Genomic DNA, 21698 nt, shown 5'->3' with positions numbered 1-21698 from the left:
AATGCATATAAGCTCTTTTTAAGTATATTAAGTTTGTCTTTTTATCTTTGCAAATTTATTTTTCTCCAGTTTACCTTTCAATTTTGTTTATGGTGTAAAACTTTCATTACATGGTATTCCATTCACTTAAAACCCACTATTAAATCTTCAAAGGTCCCTTGTAAATACTTAGTCACCTGGAACCAGTAACAGTTTATGATGGGCAAGTAGTAAAACAATGCTGGTTTCATTAAATTTACTACATTGATAGGCCCTTAAGAAGGAACAGGTGGAAAATATTTTGATTGATGGCCTTTTGGTTTTTAAATCATAGCTTTATTTTCTAAACAAATACAGATGGGTATTACAATAAAGAAATCAGAAATGAATTTTAATATTTCAATAGGATGTTATAATCTGAGTGTCTGCCATTATTTTCTACAAATTCCGTTTATTAGTAAAATAAGATAAATATAGTCACAAAACTCATTAAAAATAAAATACTTCATGTGCTTAAAGACTCTAAAATTCCTTTACTTATATTTTGTCTTCCAGACAAAAGACACTTATTTATGTTACTATCTTTTAAAGTTTCCTCTGCACCCCCTGCTGTCCAATAATCAATCATGTCTGTTGCTTTCCTGTAAACTGTCCCCTGTCCCTGTGTCACCAAAGGGTAAATGCACTAGAAAGGACCTCTTGGCAGTGATGGGTGAAAATGGATGTGTGTCCTTCACTCTCACCCAACTGTTCTTTTCATGTTTATGTAACAGCATAGCTGTCACGGTCAGCCGACCTTTTGCCCTGACTACTGGGTTTCTGGCCACATTTCTCTGTCTTGCCTAAAAGCTTTTGGTTGCATTCCATCATCCAATCTGCTCTGCCAGTTCATTCCACTTTCAATAAATTTTAAACATAATGACATTAATCTCATTTACAACGTGTAACACATGGGGAACTTAAAGAATCAGGAAACATGGATTCCCTCAGAGTTAATCTTTTAAATAAATATGTAATGGTCTGTTTATAAATATACAAAGTCAACTTAAAGATATACGCCCAGGACAATATTTAATTGACAGTATAAACAGGCTAAAGAAGTGCTTGTCATATAGATAAGAGATAGTAATAAAAGTCAAGGAAATGGTGTCAGAGGTGAGCATGCTGGCAGGGTCATTTTAAGCACAACCAGCTGAAAGCATCCATGGATTAAGGAGCAAAACTGCAGTCCCACTAATAGGAATTTCCTTACCATAAAGTGGGTGAGACATGGGATTAGCGTGGAACCATTAAATTCATACATTTAGGACCAAGTGCATTAGTTCTGGGGCCAGTGAACAATAAAATGTAGAGCCCTTGTTCAAAACTTTTAAGAGTCAAGATGGAGACAGCAGAGCACTTACTGAAGCATGGGGCCCTGATGAGCATGGGCCCTTGAGAAATTGCACAGGTAACGTGCCCATAAAGTTGGCCGTGCTTGAATCATGTGACTTTCTAACCCTATTCTGCATTCATGTCTCCACGTAAAATTCTCTGATTGCAATTTGACTTCATCAGTCTCTCCACAGGGAGGAGATATGCAGCCAGCGGACACGCAATGTCTAGTCCCCGTAGCAGGAGTGATACACATGCTTAGAGTCCTGGTGAACTTGGCCAGCTAGAGTCAGAATCCTTGAGTCAAATCAATGCACTTAATGCAACTACAACACTTGGATTCTGGGTTGTGATTAAATAAAAAGCACATTGCCTGGTGATACTTCTGCAAACTGCCTAATCTTCAACCAGTCTCCCATTTGAACTCTAGTTCCTATTAATTCACTGAAAATGTATTACAGGCTTAGAAGATAGCTTAAATCAAAGGAAAATGGCAGTATGTTCTTGTTTTGTTTTGTTTCATTTCCATACAAAAGAACTGGAGAATAGGTTATATTCCACTGAATCTAGGTGGCCTCCATGGTAACATCTATTTCTTTCCAAGGCATTCCAAGGCTTTTCACAATAGGTGTTCAACCCAATTCAGCCCTAGGTCCCTGTACGGACTCATCTATGCTCTTCACTGTACATACATTCACCTTATCAAGCCTTTGCATTTGCCTTTACTCTTTCCTTTCCTAGAATCCTTAGTAGTTAGAACCTAGACTCTGGTGCCAGGTTGTCTGAGTTCAAATCCTGGCTCAAACTACTATTTAAATACAGAGACATTACTTAGCTTCTCTGAGACTCAATCATTTTCTTCATCTACAATATGGAGGACAGTAGCTAACGTTTATTGAGTAATTACTAGGGTCAAACCATATAGCATCAGACTGTATATTCATTTTTATTTCTCATACCAGCTCTAGAAGGTAGTTACCATTAATATCTCCAAAACTGGGGGCACTGTTAGATGGAGTACATGGCCAGTAAAGTAATATAGCCAGAATTAGAAGCCTATCAGTCAAACTTTAGCACCTCCCCATTATTCTGGGCTCACCTCTTAAATTGTTGTATTACATGAGATATGACTGACTAGAGTGCCTAACCATAAAGAGTGCTCCTTTAATGCTAGCTCCTAGCTTTCATTAAAATAATTATCTTCATGTTTATTGTTATTATAGATCAAAAGTCCTATTTATCCTTGAAGATCCAACTCAATTTAGATCCTGGAGAATATCTGGTATCTGGAGAGTGCTTATGTGTGTATCTATGTGTGTAAGAATTTACCCTGCCATTATCCAGTTGGAAATACACAAAGTCAATTTAAAGAGACTAAGAAACTCCCAGCCCAGAGCAATATTTGACTAAATATTTGACTAATAATAAGATAGACTTGATTTATAAAGCATAAATAGACTAATATTCAAAAGAAATTGACATTTTCCCCACCAGATAAAAGATATATAGTGTGACTAATAGGTTTACCACCATGTCAAGTGATAGGCATCAAATAAAATTTTTAAGAAACACAAAGTTGTTGATGGGGAGGGGGAAAGACTATAATTAGAGCATAATATTCATTAACCGTTTTGTGCCTAGTTTTTACACATGGAATATTGATGCATAGAAATGTAACATAGTCTATTAAAACATAGCTGCAAAAATAACTTGTTTTCAAAGACTGCATTTCGTAATAGCATTTTTGGAGTGACTGGGAGTGAAGACGTGTTCCATTTTTGGTGGTGAGTATCCCCTCCACAGGCTTCATGACTAGAAATGCCGGGCAGCACTTTCTCAGAAAGTACTCTAGAAAGCTCATCCAGTTAATCAACTGTAGTCTCCAGCCTTATAATTTATTTTGTTTTTATATATAAAAAATGTCTTGGAAAAGTTCCTGAGAAACATGGAAAAATACCAAGATCTGTCAAGGATAAACATGTTTCATCCCCAAGCCCTTGAAGTCAGTGAAAATGGCTTCCAATAATGAATCACTGAAGGAAAAAGCCCTATTTTTATTGGACTAACATTAATAATTTCTCTGAAGCAAATGGAAAGTGGATGCAGGCAACCACTGGAGAATGCCTGATCCTGCACCTAGAAAGCATAAATATTGGAGCTCTGGAGAAGAGCCTGGTGAGACAACAAGACCCTTCCTTTTTCTCTTTAGCGCTCAGAGTCGGTCTCTGCGTGCTGGGGAAAATTGTTTTAGATGTGTTCATAACTGGAAGCCTTTGGCAAAGGTGGACCCATATATCTAGTCAAATCCAGATGGAAGGCTGAAGTACGCACAAAGTGTAACATGCAAATTATTCGACTAATGTAGCTAAACTTGATGAATGGGAGTCAAATATTACACATCTCTAATGGCCTTGCTTCCAACTTAAGAGTGGAAAACACCATTTATTTGTAGCTGGCAAATACTATATTCTCACTCATTTAATAAGCAGGCACCATTCTCCCTACCACTGAAAATTTATGTTGGTCTCTGGATGAGTTTGGCTGCCTTTTTAAATCTAGTGGTCTGTGACCAGAGAGGGCTTTAGCCAAAGGGAAAATGACTCCATAAATCCACAGAGGCTGTCTGGCTTTAAATTATAGTTTGAAGGCTTCGGGACTCCATGAAAAGACTTTGAACAAGAAAAGTCCACACACACCACCACATACGTATTGAAAATCATCCCATTTTACAACAGGAAGCATTGCTCCGGCTTGAGAAAGCATGCAAGTGTGGGGTAAGGTACGGACTTGGCAACGCCCATTGAGACTCGCTACCAAATTATCAGGAGACTTGGTCAAATTACACTAGGAAGCACATTAATGCTCACAGTGGTTTTTTGATACAGAAATATGATTAGGATATTTCTGCTCTTGATACATTTCAAAGCATAGACCTATTGTTTCAAAACAATTCACTCTAATGTCACTGGAAGGTTATGTTGCTTCAGAGGGTGACATGTTACTTTCCTTTAGAATTCATGTTCGACATCTTTAAATCAGCAAAGGTGTTACTTCCTAACCTTTCAAACTTAACTGGCAGGTAAAATGCATGGAAAGATTCTTGAGAATACTGATTAGCCATCTAGTCTAATAAAATAACTGAGTCCCAGAAAAATTAAATGAATTTCTAAAGTCCTGTAGCTAGTTGATAGCTAAATGAGGGAAATAATTTAGTCAGAGGCTAATTTCAAATAATAGTTTGACATTTAAAAATTGCATATCTTTAGTTAGGTCTTGAGTTCTCCTATGTACCACTGTTCCTGCCATTCTGGGTTGGCATATACTCAACATACTGTACTTACTTATTAATTCGCATGGCTCCTAAAATCATGTAATTTGAGACTCATACCCTGTTTCTGACTAGAATATATAGGATTCTTTCTACTCTGTACTTCTTCCATGATTAAATGCAATTATCAAATGAGACGACTTCAAACTTCTTGCAAAGACTTTAATTTCATTATCATATCTAGATAATGATTTTCTATATAAAATTCCTTCCTTAAGTCAACTGTCTGGCACTATTGGCAAAATAATACTCTCTCTGTGATGGTCAATTTTATGTGTCAAGTTGACTGGGCCATGGGGTGCCAAGATACTTGGTTAAACATTTCAGGATGTGTCTGTGATAAATTTGGGATGAGATTTGCATTGGAATCAGGAGATGAGAAAGTAGATGGTCCTTCCCAATGTGGGTGGGCCTCATCCAAGCCACGGAAGGCCTGAAGAGAAGATAATGTTGAATAGCATGGAATCTTCTCCCTCCTGCCTTCCTGCCTCACTGTTTGAGCTGAGGCATAGGTTTTTGCAGGCCTTCAGACCTGGACTAAAGAACTGGCTCTCTCTGGTCTCAAGCTCTCCAGCCCTTAAACTGGGATTCATACTCCTGGTTCCTGGTTCCCAGGTCTTGGAACTCACACTGGAACCCACACTGGTTCTCCTAGGGGACTACAGCTCTTGGGACTTAGCCCCCAAAATCATGTGAACCACTTCCTTATAATGAACATACACACATACACATACGCATCCTGCGTGCCCTTACCTACATCTCACTGCTTTTGTTTCTCCGGAAAGCACTGACTAATAAAGCTCCTTGCCCAGAGGTCAAGCCACTGGCAAATCAGTGCTTAGAACTAAGTCTCAGACCCCAAAGCATAAACGTCTTCTCAGTGTGCTTACAATATGCCCAGCATTTAAGATGGTCAGTTAGGGAATCGCCAGGCAAGAGTTGCTTAATGGGAAAAAATATGGAAATAAATGAAACATTTCCTAGATGTAAAACAGGGAAAGTTGAGCTAAAGGAAAATAGAGCACCACTCAAACCCAGACAGAGAGGGAAAATGCCCACCTTCCTTAATGCACCTCACTGAGGGAGGCAAGGGGACGTTCCTTTCAGTTGCCCTGAGTAAGACTAGGGGAAGTTCTTCAGCTCCTACACCCAAGGAACAATTTTGAGTATGTCTAGTACACCAAACACTGCGTTAAAAAGAGGGAAGGTGGCTCCCTACTTCAAGAACCTACCAATTCAGGAACGGGGGGGAGGGGGGGGGGTCAGAAGAATATCAGTCAATATCCATCTGTGATGCGTGTTGAAATAGCTAAATGAGCAAAATGCCATGACAGGAAGAGAGGGGAAGGAGTCTTTCTATGTGTATTTGCAGGGAAGCAGTTAAAGTAGGGAGGGGAAGGTGACATTTAAGCTGGGCCTTAATTAGCAGGACTTCATAGGCCAGCGGGAGTGGGAAGCCCTACAAGGCAGAGGAACCACAAAAGCACAGGAGCTGGAAACTGCAGAGCCACTATTTGTGAAATGCCAACCAACTGGTTTGATGTGTTCGGAATGCAGGTCCCTGGAGGTTCAGAGGAAAAGAAATAGAAAACCTAAGGCTGGGCTGAAAGGTTCCAGAGAGAAAATAAAGGACCTTGAGTGTCTTGCTCAGGAACGATTCCCAAAACTTATACGAGGTTTTATGACTTAAAATGTTTGCTTGTTAAACTTTCTGTCCTAAAAACAATGCTATGAAGGCCACCTTAAACATTATTGGGAATAATAGTAGGTGTAAGCAGACATACTGTGTAGAAGAGACATACTGTGTGCATACATCTCTCATTGCCCCTATCTTAGCAGACCCCTGTGAAAAGATTGAAATACACAGTTTGGGCACTTGAAACGTGAGTTATCCGATAAATGCAGCGAAGTTACTCCCCATGGATTGGTGCATGGGTGGAGTAACAATGGGCAGATAGTCTTTTAAAAAATGTTTTGCTGATTGATTTTTAGGGAGAGAGAGGGGGAAGGGGGGAGAGGGAGAGATTTGTTGTTCCACATATTTATGCATTCATTGGTTGATTTTTGTTATGTGCCCTGACCAGGGATCGAACCTGCAACCTTGTATCCAGACAACAATCCAACCAACTGAGCCACCCAGCCAGGGCAAACAGGTAGTCTTGATTAGGTGCTGCCAGGTACAATTACAATAAACATTCTATCAGCAACTGGAAAAGCAGACCTTTTCAAAATAGAGCTTTTCTAAATTTAAAAAGCTCACTACTGTTTTTACTCGACAAGTAATTGATTACGAAATACCAAAACAGTCGGATCATAAATATATAAAATCATAAAACAGCTGATCATATGGTGGAGTGGTTAGCGGGCACACTGTGCTTGCCCGCCTGCCTGAGGAACACTGCGCTAAGTGTGGGCCTTCCTTCAAAGCGTGGGTCTCCCAAAGGGACAGATGGAGACGGCTGTGGCAGCATTCACGCCTGTGCAGAGCCAGCGAGGGGAGCTGGCAGCTGGCAGCTTGATGGATTGCTGTTTACTGAAGGGCACATCTCCTTGCCCTCGCAGGTGTCCTAGAGGGAGCTGGGGGACAGAAGCCACAGACTGGAGGGCCCCAAGAGCGCTGCATCTTACCCTCCACAGGGCAGCTCTCTCTCTGCCCTTAGAGGTCTCCATTGATTCCCAGCCACGGAAGCTGCCTCATTCCAGGGGACCCCTCTGAAGGCCCGCTTTCTCCTTCCTCATCCACATTTCCTTACCAGGCGGACTTGTTGAAGTCACCTGTCTTTGCTGGTGTGGCCTGTTCCAGTGTGTGTACTTCGTTTTGGATGTATCACTGGTGTCATGCTTTCTTTTGCTTTCAGGTTATCTTCTGGTGTCTCAATATTCCTTTTACTCTTGGCTTATAAAGCACTTGTATTGCTCTCAGCTTCATTTCCTTTAGGTAATAGTAGGTTGAATGTCTAACCCCATTTTCTATTTTTACCACTTATTACTAGCATTCTTCTAAAAGTTCCCATTGATATTTTACTTTCCAGCTTTATTCATTGATGTTTTCCCTCTGAGAATTTAATTTCTGGTGGTGCAGTTAACTTTGTAACTCCAGTACCCTTGGTTTTGCCAATGGCAGATCCAGAGGACAACATAGGGACGACAACAGAGAGAAGCTCCTTCTCTCAAGCAGGGCAGGGTGGGTCTCTCCCCACTTCCCCAAACAGTCTCATTTACTCCCTTAGTTGGTCCCTCAAACACCTGTATTAATATGGCGTCCCATAAAATAAATTCCAAACTGGGTAAGACACCTCACTCTTGCTTTCTCATGGCAGAAACCATTCCCCTCCCCTGGGAGCAGTCTGTAGGGTCTGAACCAGGCACCTAGAACCACTGGGCAAGGGCGGCGTTAGAGCAGAGGGTCCCCTCGGGAAAGGCCCCTCCACCGGCGGCCTGGGTGCCTCAGTCCCTCTCCAGGTCCCATGGGAGAAGCATGGGCGAGGCTCATGGTGGCATATTGGATTCTCTCTTGTAGCCGCCAGCCCAGTTCTAACCCATCAGTTTCCCATGCCTGGTCCCAGGAAGATGTACCTGGCATATGGGCATCTTTCAAGTTATAATCCTTTTAGGAGGGAAGATGTTTGGATTTGAGAAAAGCAGAGAGAAACTGTTTAGACCTGTGATCATCTCTACATAAACGTGTTTATTTAAAAAAAAAAGTCAAGGCTAATTTTAAAAATAGGTATATTTTACACAAAATATTGCCTAATCCTTTCTTTAAAAAGGAGGTATCAACTTAGCTTGCAAAAAAGTAAAAAACACGTTATAAAAAGTTTGGAGATTTTTCTATGTACTTTAAATATTGGTGCCAATCGAATCTCATTATCATAGATCATAGGAAGCTGGCCACACAGAACATTGTTCTTGTGAGCAGTTACTGGTGACCAGAACACGTTTGTATTACCGCTACTCCTATTTTTTTTTAAATATTGACCTTTTGAAAAAAAAAAGTGAAACCTTTGTTAAAATGCCCAAATCTGTGGAAAGAGTAGAGGGTTTTTTCTCCCATTCTGCTTTTCTCTCGGGAACAACTTCAATAAAATTCAGAATTCAGAAATGTTTCTGAAGTTCTCAAAAAGGCTTGTGATCCCTCAGAGTCCTATCAATAAATCAGTGCACTGAATCTGGTAAGGTTTATTTATCTGACTGGAACTAAGGAATTTGTACTAAATCACTACATTTTTTGAAATATTGGTTCTCAAATGAAATATCAAAACAGAGAGAAAAAGAAAAAAAATATTTTGACCTGACATCTTAATGCAGCGTTACTACAAAAACAGGGAAAGCTGAAGTTACATTTCCAGAGATAGTCCATTTTAACTACAGCCACCAACAAAAATGCCCCTTAGTCTCAGGTATTCATTTCAGCAATTGGCTTATAACACTCTGCTTTGTTTATGATAGCCTAAGGAAGATGGATTTACATGTTCAAAAATCCAACTTAGTTCCATGGTAATTACTGAGTAACTATAACTAAGATTTTTTCACATATTTAAATCTAGGTATCTGAAATAAACATCAAAAATCTAAATAGCTAAGCATTCCTTGGATGAAAATGATAAAAGACCAACCTAAAGGTATGCGCTTAGGAATGGCTGAGTTCAAGTTCTGTATTTCTTTTTAGACTAAATATTTGAAATTTAGAACACACACAAGGATATAATTTTTAATACATACCCTGAGAATGCAGTAACAATGTGAGCTCTAATAAAACCAAATAAAATTCAGTTTTTTTAAAGAAACAAATGATTTCCCTCACACTCCGCACAGTCTCAGCTCATCATGTACAACATCTAAAAACACCATTGAAGAGAGAATAAATCTTTCAGGAAAATTTCCTTTAAATGGAGCCAAAGGTTAAAAGACCCACATGGAAACCCTGAAGCACAAAGGACTCCAATATTAACCTGAACAATTTACAATGTGCTTTAATTTACCCATTTAGAAAAGCTAATTTCCATAGGAAAGGTGCCCTGGTAATAAATCGTGTCCTGCTAGGAAGCCTAAGAGGCTAAAAGAAAACAAAATCTCACCCCCTGTTTGTGGATTAACTTTTTCATGTCACTGATAACCATCCCATGCTAATAGATTCACGTGTCAGAGCTTTCCAACCAGAGTCATTTACTCTATGGTTAGCAATGGAACAAAGCTTTAAAAATATTTTGCCTTCTTTGAAATGCATGATATTGGAGTCTTTTCTATTCATGAATCTTGAATGTTAATGTAAACGTCTATAAAATAGAATAATGTAAATAGCTCTCAAGGTTATGATATAACAAAAAATGTTATGGCTAAAGCTAAAATATGGAAATACATAACAAACCCCAAGGTGTATCACTGACTAAGACGTTTGCTTTTAACTCCCCCGTGGTAATTGAATAAAACATATGACACTGAACATCTGCTACTCAATCAACTAACTTGGAGATGATTAATTTGTTTGCAACACATCTTTTATAGCTCTTCTACTCTTCCTTGCACTATCGTTATTTTTCTTTTCGCTCCTAATACATTACAATCAACATGAGACCAAGCATACTCTCCTACTGATACTATGGGCCCTGCAACCGCGAGCCCAGGCCTTGAGTGCGGCAGGGACTCCCAGACTGTATGCACGGTTGTCACTGGAACATCAGCTGGCTATTCTCAGCGACTAAGACCTAATGTCCAGTTCCCAGGCTCCAAACCACGGTCACAGCAGGCCCAGCCTTGGAACTGCCCCACCCATTTATGTCTATAGCCCGTGGATGCTTCCTGAAGCTCCCAGTAGGACCCTCGTGTAGTAGCACTAGCTACTTTTTCTGCCTATCTTAGAATTACCTCAACATTATTTTATTTGAATGATATTCATGCATTATTGTGGCCAAAGGTAAACTGAGTGGAGGGTGAAAGGATTAAGGAAAGACAGATAAGAGAATGAAAGCTGGGTCTCGGTGGGACGCTGCCTCCCTGATGAGGAGACAGCACCAGCGCCCACAAGCCGTGTCTTTATTCTATAGCAGATGCCACGAGGCAAAGTAGGGGTGTGATCACATTGTTTACAGCATTCTCGTGAGTTTCAACCTCACTTAACTACATGCACCTGAACTCTACCATAAGGCACGTGGGGCTACGTGTTTGGACCATCGGTTCAAGCTTACAACCATAGCTGTTATCTACAATTGTGCTGGCAAGGCCCTGACCTCCAGCTGGGACTTGCATGTGGCAATAAGAGGACCCTGTCCTTTCATTAGTCCGAGGTTTGAACCTGGCCAAAACACTGTAGCCGTGCCCCATAATGCATAGGAACGATGGAATCCTTTCTAGACAGAAAACGTGTAGATGAAATGAATGAGCTAAAAACACACAAACTCTTAAGTTAATTAATGGGCATGATTAAACAAACTGTACTTTTGCAGTCACTTAACTGTCACTTGCACACGGGGGACCCAGTACCCCCAGAGATCTTTCACAACTTTTTTATTTAATCCTTTATGTCCTCGATCACAATTCTGCCATTAGGATATTCTCGCATTTCCTAAGGAGGAAGTGGACATGAAACATGTCTGAGAGAGGAGGCAGGACTCTTTATCCTGCAGCTAGTCTGGTTATTACACTGGACAAGTCATTAAATGCCTTTGAATTCTTCTCCAAAAGCACACATTTTCCTACATTATATTTGAGAAGTATTATGATATAAATTGAAACACCCACAGTGCCTAGTAAGCTCTCCACAGAACCTGGTAAGCTCTCCTATGGATATTTTTCTCAAAGGATTAGTGTAAAAAAAAAAACCAAAACAATGTTGTTTTTCTTATTTCTGGAAAAGAGAAGTATAATACTTCAACTCACAAATACGTTTTCAAGGTAATAGAGCAGGTATGGTATTATCAAGAGATACCAGAAAACCACAGGGACAATAGTAATTTATGTACATTTGGGGGCAGTCTATGATCTGAAAAAAAAAAAAAAGTATGCTGATTAAGAAGTAATGACGTGATAATAAATTGGAAACTGTTTTTGATTATTGTAAGTTTCTGATAAGTCGTAGAGTTTCCCTGAAGAAATAAACACTTCATCAACGATTTGTAATAAACTACAAGGCTCTGTTTATAAAACTCACTTCATTGTAGATATAGTGAATACTGGCTTTATAATACCTCTTTTCATTTCCTAACGATATTGCCCAAGGACTACATTACACGGTGTATATACAAGGGGCTTTAAATGACAATGTACTATGTCATTATACATGTGTCCAAGCCCATAGAATGTACACCACCAGGATCTGACCCTAATGCACACTATGGACGTTGTGTGATAACAGTCTGTCAATGTAGGTGCATTGATTGTTAACAAATGTACCAGGGGATGTTTATAGTCTGAGAAGAGGTTGCCTGGTGGTGGGGTGTGTTGGGGGGAAGGAATATATATGGGAACTCTCTACATTCTGCTCAATTTTGTAGTGAACCTAATACTGGTCTCAAAAATAAAGTGTATTTAATAAGGAAAAAAAATAAATGATAATGTACTATTAAAATGCAATATACTTTGCCTCAGATTTTAGCAGTTGAGTGACAAAAATGATGAAATCTTACTATAATATTCTTTTAATTTCTGAAATGATGTATATATCACAAAGTTTAATTTTTAAATGTCAGAAGAACATGGCATTTATTTACAGCATAATCTTTTGATTACTGTGTTATTTCATTGTTTTCTTTGGGAATACTGAATAATACAGAATACTGCACAAAAGATGTCTCTGACATATTTTGTCCTAAATTTCACCACCTGCCTTCTAATGATCCAGTCTACAGCTCAACAATTCCTCTAAAGACCAATACTCTTCTCTTTGGAAACAATAGATCACCCATTTTTCATTTTATTTGGGTTAATGGAGAAAGAATATAGGATTATTCTTACATAAGGTATAAAAAACAATATGTATTTTTATTTTTTGTTTACTGGCTAGGGGTGGTGATAAGTAACTAGTGGGGGCCTTATTAACACACTAGAGGCTCGGTGCATAAATTCGTGCACGGGTGGGGTCCCTAGGCCTGGCCCATGATCAGGGCCAATCAGGGCCTGCCAGCCGGGGGAGGGGCAGGGAGAGGGACCTCGGGAGGTTGGCCGCCTGCCTTGAGGAGGGAGCCAGCTCCAAGCCCCCTAGGAAAGGGGCCATGTCTGCCGCCACCCACCTCCAGTTCCCGGTCCCAGCCAAGGGCCCAAAGGGGTCAGGAGAGGAGGTGAAGGTCGCCAGGCAGGGAGCGGAAGGAATGGATGTGGGACGGTGCCACCGTTGGCGCCCTGCCACTGCATGGTTCCCCGCCCTCCCCCTCCTCCTTTCGTCACCGCAGTGCCACCACCACCACTGCGGGCAGGCAGCCCCCAGGGAAGGGAGAGGACAGAGCAAGACAAACTCTCGTGTTGAGGGTTGACTTTCAATAGATCACAGCGAGGGACCTGCTCTGCTACATACAAAACCCTGACCCAGAAGCAGGTTATCTATGAATGGTTTAGCACCAGGGGCCAATGGGGGCCGGCTGGCTGGGGGGTGAGTAGAAAGGGGCAGCAGCCATTTGGCCAGCAGCAGGAGGTTGGTGTGGGAATGCACTTACCACCAGGGGGCAGCTCCTGTGTTGAGGTTCTGCCCCCTGGTGGTCAGTGCACATTATAGCAACTGGTCGTCCGGTCCTAACAGTCGTTTAGGCTTTTATATATATAGATTATGGATCATGCTAGGTAGAGGTTATTCACACCAGTCGGCAGACATCATCTTTGCCATTCTGTTGCTTATGATCTGGTTGCACATTAGAATCATCTGAAGACAGTTTGAAAAATACTGATGATCCTGCTCTAACCACTGCTTCAATTTGTCCAGGATGCCAATTGAGCGATGGCCTGAGTTAAAATTTCCCTGGGTGACTTTAAGGCATAGTCCAGAGGACAAGAGAAGCATAAGATAAAAATATAGTGATAAACCTTTATCACGGCTATAGGGGAAAAGTGTAAGAAGCTATGAGAGTGAGTAACAAGACCGAGGAGTTGAGGAATTAGTCAGGAAAGGCCTCTCTGAATCTCAGAGACCTGGGGGTTGGAAAAGGGAGTGTGTGCTAAGGGGGAAGCACAGGCTTTAGAACAAGAAAGGCCTTGGCTTGTAGAAAGAGCAGGGAGGCAGCCAGTGCGCTGGATGGCAGGGAGCAAGGGAAAAGGGGTGCAGACAGCATCTGGAGAGGCAGGCGGGGCCAGACCTTCCAGGCTCCCAGAAGGTTGGGTGAAGGGCTGTGGTTTCACCTGAAGTGCAGGAAAAGCTACCTGATGCGTTATTGTCTTGTCAGAATGTGGCATTCCGATTAAGGGAAAGCACAGTGATTTTTTTCTCTCACTTGTTTAATATTTTAATTAGACAGTTTACCTAAAAAATTATTGATACCAGCCAGACAGACAAAATCAACAAGACTCTAAAAGCCATAGGCATTACTTCCCTCTCCCTCTGGCAGATGGCAATGATCACCGCAGTTATGAAACCCAAGGGCACACCCAGGAGTCAGACAAGAATTTCTCCACTCTCTCCAATATTGTCCACAACATGACATGTTTTAATCAATTAATATTAACTAACTAACAGCAATGCTGTTACTTAAAAGAATGAAGTTTTAAACCAGAGGAACTAGAAGCTCCATTCAAATTAAGTCTCAAACTATTATAGACTCTGTGATTTAAACAATATGGCCTGTGACTTGGAAAGCAGCTAATTTCTAAAGAATATGTATCAGTTACACATGATATACTTTACTCAAATAAAACACTCCTTAAAAGAAGAGAAAGATAAGACTTGGTTTTTATGTTTTTAGCACACTCAGAAAACTCATAAAAGAGACACAATGATCTTGTGTGAACAGGACAAAGGAAGATTTTAAAAAAAACACAGGAGAAAAAATAAGAATGAAAAATAATGAATGCAGACAAGAAAAAGAAGTAAAACTGTGGGATTAAAGTCTGATTATCAGGTTATAATCAAGCATCATATAACAAATGAGGCTTTCTAAACAAGGGCAAGACAGCAAAAAATAACAAGATCTACTGGTCACAGAATTACACTTCATCGTCAATAAATCAGTGGTCAGAACAATTAAATCAGTCTTTCCATTATTAAATTAATGAGTCATACATATGAGACCCAAATATCATGGGAAAACTTTGATGTATATACCCTTCAAGATTTTTTCCCTTCCTTAAGGAACCCCTGAATAAACTAACAAACTAATAAATACCCACCCAAGTTCCCAATTTGCTTCCAAACCTTGTCCTTCATTCAGAGGAATGGGAATGTGGAAAGTCCAACCCCAAATCCAACAAAGTGAGTCTACCTGTCCCCCACACTGTCAGTGTTTCTCCCATCCTTGCATTAAACATATTTGTACACAGAGTGTATCTGTTCCCTGCAGGTAATCTCGCAGTAAAATGATATTAAGTAATTACCAGCATGACAATGATGGAAACAGATGTCACAAGCAAAAAAGTAAAAATACAAAATAATTGGAGGCAAAGCGATGTAGGAGATAGAAAACCAGTCTAGAATCAGATGTGGCTGCCTTCCCATCCATGTCACTGATTACAGCTTTACCCTAAGCAAGTCGTTTAACCTGGTTAGTCTCCAGCCTCCCTTCCGAGACCATCTGCTTTGCTCACAGGAACACGGCGATGAGGAACAAGAGTGCCTTTAAATGTGTGTTGAGCTCACACGAAAAAGACTGCATCAACACAAGGTAGCACTGCTCTGGTTACCAGGAAGCATCAAGTGGATTTTTGTGTAAGCTGTAATTACAAGGGAGAGTAATCCTCCACAGCAAAGGTGATTTGGCAAAATACAATCTATGTCATTTTCAAACACTCATTCTAGGCAATGATAGCAGAGAAATAACTCCAAGTGAGCTGCTGAGCAGAGGCAAGGGATATGATTAGCTAAACTGGAAAACTTAGATTGAGAGCCATTTATTAAATGTAGGTTTGGACAGAAAGTCACTAAAAATGAACCCTGATAGGTTATAATAAAGCATGGTGGTTTAGTAGTCTGTGCACAACATTAAAAGCAATTTGGGGCCTTATGGTCATAACCATTATTTCCAACACAGCACGTATTTTTAAATAAAATTCTACATCCTCCAAATATCAGTATTTCTTTTAAGCGAAAGATAACTGTTAATAAGTTTTACATAGCATTTTCTATAAAATGAGCAAACCATTTAATAAAGCCACACTTCATTACCTAAACCTCCTTTATTTCCAATTACCAATATTCCATTCTGCCTATGTCTCTATTTCTTAATTAAGAAACCTCTGATATATCAGGGTATCATCAATTAAAATCAAATGTAAATTAATTGTGGCTCTGGATCCCTAAACCCATCCACAATTTTCATCAGCCAAAATTCCACTCTTCCTTGAGAGTTCCTGGGTAGGTTTCATTTATCTGTAGCTTGGGAAGTAATTTTACTCCAGGCAGATATGCACATAGCCGTACACATTCTATTTATTCTAATGATGAAAACAGTTAATCATTTAAACTATTTTAAGTGCTGTCCCTACAGATACCTTTAGAGCAATTGGTTCTTTTTTTAAAATATATTTTTATTGATTTTAGAGAGAGAGAAACATCAAGGATGAGACAGAATCATTGATTGGCTGCCTCCTGCATGTCCCCCGCTGGGGATCAAGTCCACAACCCCAATATGTGCCCTGACCAGGAATGGAACCATAACTTCCTGGTTCACAGGGCGATGATCAACCACTGAGCCACACCAGCCAGGCTAGAGCAATCAGTTCTTAACACTAAAAGTACCTTAAGTGGTTTGAGCTTCATGTCACTTAGAGGCTCCTTCACAGCCTGGATGGAGGGTCTTTAACTTTGCCATATAGGATTTAAGACTCTGGGGAATGTAATAACACAGCGCCCTCTACAATTAGTACTTCACAAGCCAAACAAGCTAGGCACAGGGGCAGCTGCACTACCTGGTACCAAGAGCCTGGCAAACAAGCTCTTCAGTGAGGTATCATTGACTAAACATAAAAATGAGAGCCACGGGTTTAAACACAGTTTGTTCGGGATAAGACAAAATGGTTTTTATTCGCGTGTTTATTTAATCTATCTTCCCTTTGATAAGCATGCTTCATTTTAGGTAAGACCAAAATTTTTAGAGCAATTAAGGTTCACAGCAAAATTGAGGGGAAGATACAAAAATTTCCCCCACATCTCCTACCCTCACACAGGCGTAGCTTCCCTCATCATTAACATTTCTCACCAGAGTGGACCATTCGTTACAACTGATGAACCTAAGTGACACATCATAATTACTTAATATGTACAGTTTACATGAGGGTTCACTCTTAGGGCTTGGGCAAATGTACAATGACATGTATCAGTTATTATGGTATTACACAGAGTATTTTAACTCATTAAAAATCATCTGTGCTCTGTCTCCTTATCCATCTACCCCCATCCCACTGGACAACCCCTGGCAACTGCTGATCTTTTTGCTATCTTCATAGTTTTGCCTTTTTCAGAATGTCATTTGGTTGGATTCATGTAGTATGTAGCCTTTTCAGACTGGCTTCTTTCACTTAGTGACATGCACTTAACGTTCCTCCATGTCTTTTCATGGCTTGGTAGCTCTTTTCAGTGTTGAGTAATTTTCCATTGTCTAGATTTAGCACAATTTATTTATCAGTTTACCTTCTGAAAGATATCTTGGTTGCTTCCAAGCTTTAGCGATTATGAATAAAGCTGCTGTAACATCCATGTGTGGGTTTTTCATTACATTGTAAACCATGGAAGGCATTACTGATTAAAAAACTCTAAGATAATATCACTTGTGTAGCTTACTCCCTGACCTAAATGAATATAAGAGTAGCTTTGGCGAATCCAGATAAAGGAATGTTAAATATGTCTATTAGGGCATCTCTCTCCAGCATCAAATGCCATAAGATTTTGCAGCTGCTCATAATCAAACATTTTAAAAAATTGTGAGTATCTGAGACAGAGTCATATGCTCAGAGCTGCCAAGCAAACTGAGGTGCAAATTCACTCTTCATTTTTGAAAATTCAGCAACTGGGCCGTATTCCCATTTCCTTCCTTAGTTTGTTTTTGTTTTAATAAGAACTCGTAGCTCAAAGAGGATTTAAGCAAATTAACCAAAGTCATTGCACTGGTAAGAAACAGGTCTGGGAGCTGGATCAGATCTGAGCATCTAAAAGGTCTTCAAAAGGTTTCAAAGGCTGGAAAGCTTGCCAATATTGTTTTTCCTTGGGGAAAAAGAAAAAAAAGACTATCTTTTAAGTTTATGTTTTTCCTATGGAAAAACAACATTGGCAAGCTTTTGATACCTTGTCAGTTTGAAAAACCTTAAAGTTGTTCAAACTCAACCTACAGAGAAATCTCACATGTACATATTGTTTTAAAATAAATTACAATTAAATGGATCTTCTCTAAACCCCAAAATGAATATTCCTAAATTGATAAGAAAACTACCTACAAAACAGCTACCATTTATTAAGCACTTTCCATATCCCAGGCACTTGCTAAAAGCTTTGAATGGATAATCTCAACCAACAGCACAAGCTACAATTATCTCTCTTTTATAACTAAGGTAACTGAACCTTAAAACAGTGAAGAAATTTGACCAGTATCCTACAGGTAATGTGTTGGAGGTAGGATTTGAAGTACAACAGTTGATTCCAGAGTGCTAACTCTTTATCCAATTCCTAATTTGATATCACAAATGTTCTTGAATATTTATTTATTTATCTATTTATTTATCTATCTATCTATTCATTTATTTATTTACTTTGGTTCTACATTAAAGCTAAGCTGTTTCTTCCATCAACATCCAGCCAATAAATGGACCTACTCACAGGCAAAAACCATGGCATCAACCTAGAGGACTTTTCTTGCTTTCGTGCTTGGCAAAACAAGAAGACAAAACATCAAAGGTATCAGACCTATGAAATCAAAGACCTTTACCATTTAGTGGAGGAGATAAAATGTATCCAAGTGTTAAACTTGGTTTTCAGACAAGTTTTATAGTCATAGGGGAAGCCGAGGAAGAAAGACAAGCTATTGACCTGGGAGAGGAAAAAGGGGAGCTGGAGGCAGCTGAGAAAACAGTTTGAACAGGCAGTTGGGGGAAGCAGATAGTTCTTGGACTCACAAGCTACTGGAGGATGAAGCTTCAGAAAGAGAACATGCTCAGTGGGTTAAGGGTTACAATGGCCTAAAGACAAGTCACAGGATTGAATCTCTGTATGGCAACTGGCTGACTATAGTGAAGTTTCCCTAAAGTGCTGAAGGAGCAGTGCAGCTAGAAAAACGGAAGGTTGGATTATTGTATTATTAAGGAGAGAGTGGGAGGTAACGAAGTCAAGTTGGTGAGTCAAAATACTCCAAAACTTTAGACATGAAATGGAAAGAATAAAAACAACATGTATTAAAAGAATAGAGGGTTTCTTTTTAAATTTGTTTTTTGAGAAAAAAAAAAACTGAGCATGTTTTTAAGTATAGGGAGTACAGATTATATACAAATAGGAATTAAATATGTAAAACAGAGATTTTCAAACTCTAGGAAAATGAAATTGTTTACATTTCTTTTAGGAAACTTTAGGAAAAAATGTAATTGTTTGAGAAAAGTCCCAGAGATTCAAGAAGATGGGGGGATTATGATTAAAAACAGAAATGAAAGGGTTGGGCTTGGCAAAGAGGAGGACGATTTTTTTTCTTAGACACAATAAATAGAAGCAAATAAAAACATACCAAGAATTTCATGTTGAGGGAAGGGGGAATTAAGAGAGCTAAACTTGGGTAGTCTTAATATTCTCAGCAAATTAAAAGTTAATGTCATAGGGATTGAGTTGGATTTGGGAAGAATTAAATTGTCTGGAGTAGTCAAAAGGGTGAATATGAAAAACAATTATGTCTTATGAGTTGAGGCACAACATTTGTTTTCGTTTTCTGTTTTGCCAGCATTTGAGGGAAAACAGCTTCTCCCAATGTCCCCAACGCCATGTCCTGGGGAAGAACAAACACTCGCTTATATAAGCTTCTCATTTCGTTGCTCTTCTGATCTCTATAAAACCAAAAGGAAATCGTTTTCTATCCAATTCACATGTATTTACTCTTCTTCAAAGACGTTGCCTAACCTCATCCTTGCTGGAAAGTATAATTCTGCATAAAAATTTAATACAGAAGAGTATGTTTCATATACGACGTAAAATGTTTCTCATCAGTCTTTTTCCAACTCATTCCATTATTCATTTATAAATTTTAGTTAGCCTCCCATAAGATCATAATATTAAGGTGTCTTCTTAATATAAAATAATAACAAATGACTGGCCTTGATTCATTGTTCAAGTCATTAACACTGACAAGTTTGAAGTTTAGATGGCTGGGGGTCTTTAGCATTCAATGTACATTAAGTGTGATTTTGCCCATTATTTGAATGATCCACAAATAACCTTTTTGCTGCCAGTGTAGATACCTCAAAAAAAAAAAAAAAAAAAAAAAAAAAAACAAACAAACACACACACACACACACACACAGAGTATCTACCTATGATACACATAGTAATATTTTATTATCAGCAAATTCTTTTCAAAATGTAATGAAAAGAAATCCATGTAATTTTATGGAAAATATTTTTGGTTCAGTTCAGGAATGCTGAAAAGTTATCTGACTAAGAAAACCAGATCTGTTGAGCACCCATTGATCAGGAGGATGAGGGTTTAGTAGCTGGAGTCAGTTGCAGATATTAGAACAATAAATAATCCACCATTATATCAAGGGTGGCAGGACAGAAACCTGCAGGCCAATTCCCAGCTTCAAGGCGGAATGTGTTCACCTAAGAAACATTGCATGGGTGCAAGACTAGACCACCGTCATCTGCTCCTGTTTGTCAGCTGGTCAGTCACCAGCTCAGCCATCCCACACTAACTACTGTTAATCTTGAAGGAGAGAATTCAGAGGTTAAGAGCAGGTTCTCAGAAAAAGGTGAGAAGAAAACCAAAAGGAACAGTAAATCGATATGCCCAAAGCTCACCGACAGTAAGGTAGGCTAGTTCTTTCTCTTCTCCCCGTTGGGGTTGGGAACGCTCAGCCAACTATGGCACTTAGGTGATGAGTTTGACGAAAATGTCTTTGATGAATCTCCTTTCCAGGAGCAATGCTTCCTTTATTGTCTTTCAAATGATTTAGAACCCTATTTTTTTTCAAACACCCCCTTCCCCTAAATTCATGTTGTGAATCAATTTCAGAGTTTTAGGTAGTTTTTAATATAGGTTCTGTGATAAATTGATTCTTTAAAAAATGAGCCCAGTTATTCCCCTGCTTGGATGATTTCCCTTTGCAATGTAACTGAAGCTCCTATCATCAAAGGTGGAATCTATTTCCCCACTTCCTGATTCCTGGTAGACTTGTGATTGATTTTGCCCAACTGACTTTGGTAGGATTGATATTGTGCTATTACAAGACTAGGCTCTGAGACACCGAGCATTTCTGCTTGCTCCTTTAGAAACAAGGGACAGTCTGCTGGAAGGGAAAAGGGCCATGAAGAAGGGCACAGCTGTCCTAGTCAAGGTCATCTTAGACCACCCAGTAGCCAACCAATTCCCAATCATGTGAAAGAGCACAGCCCAGATCAGCAGATCTACCTACCTGACTCACAACTGCCCAAGATACATGACTAAACCCAGCCAAAACCAGAACTGCCCCGAACTCATATATATCCTATATAATAAAAGCCTAATATGCTAAGTGTCTGGTCATCCAGTTGTCCGTTCAACCAATCAAAGCATAATATACTAATGATATGCTAAGGCCGCTCAACTGCTCACTATGACATGCACTGGCCTCCAGGGGGCAGACACTCAGACTGGTAGGTTAGCTTGCTGCTGGGGTCTGGCCAATTGGGACTGAGCAAGAAGGGCCGGATATGCCCTGG

At 39.6% G+C, this 21698-nt stretch overlaps 1 protein-coding gene across 4 annotated transcripts in view; it reads right to left on the bottom strand.

The window, feature by feature from the left end:
* Positions 1-21698, bottom strand: part of PARD3B (par-3 family cell polarity regulator beta) — a 916117-nt gene that overhangs the window by 599712 nt on the left and 294707 nt on the right. The gene's annotated exons all lie outside the window — the stretch shown is intronic.

Source organism: Myotis myotis, unplaced genomic scaffold (assembly GCF_014108235.1).
Source record: "Myotis myotis isolate mMyoMyo1 unplaced genomic scaffold, mMyoMyo1.p scaffold_m19_p_8, whole genome shotgun sequence".
NCBI classification, from domain to species: Eukaryota; Metazoa; Chordata; class Mammalia; order Chiroptera; family Vespertilionidae; genus Myotis; species Myotis myotis.
Note: the sequence above shows the minus strand (reverse complement) of the source record. Positions and strands in the feature narration are given on the sequence as shown.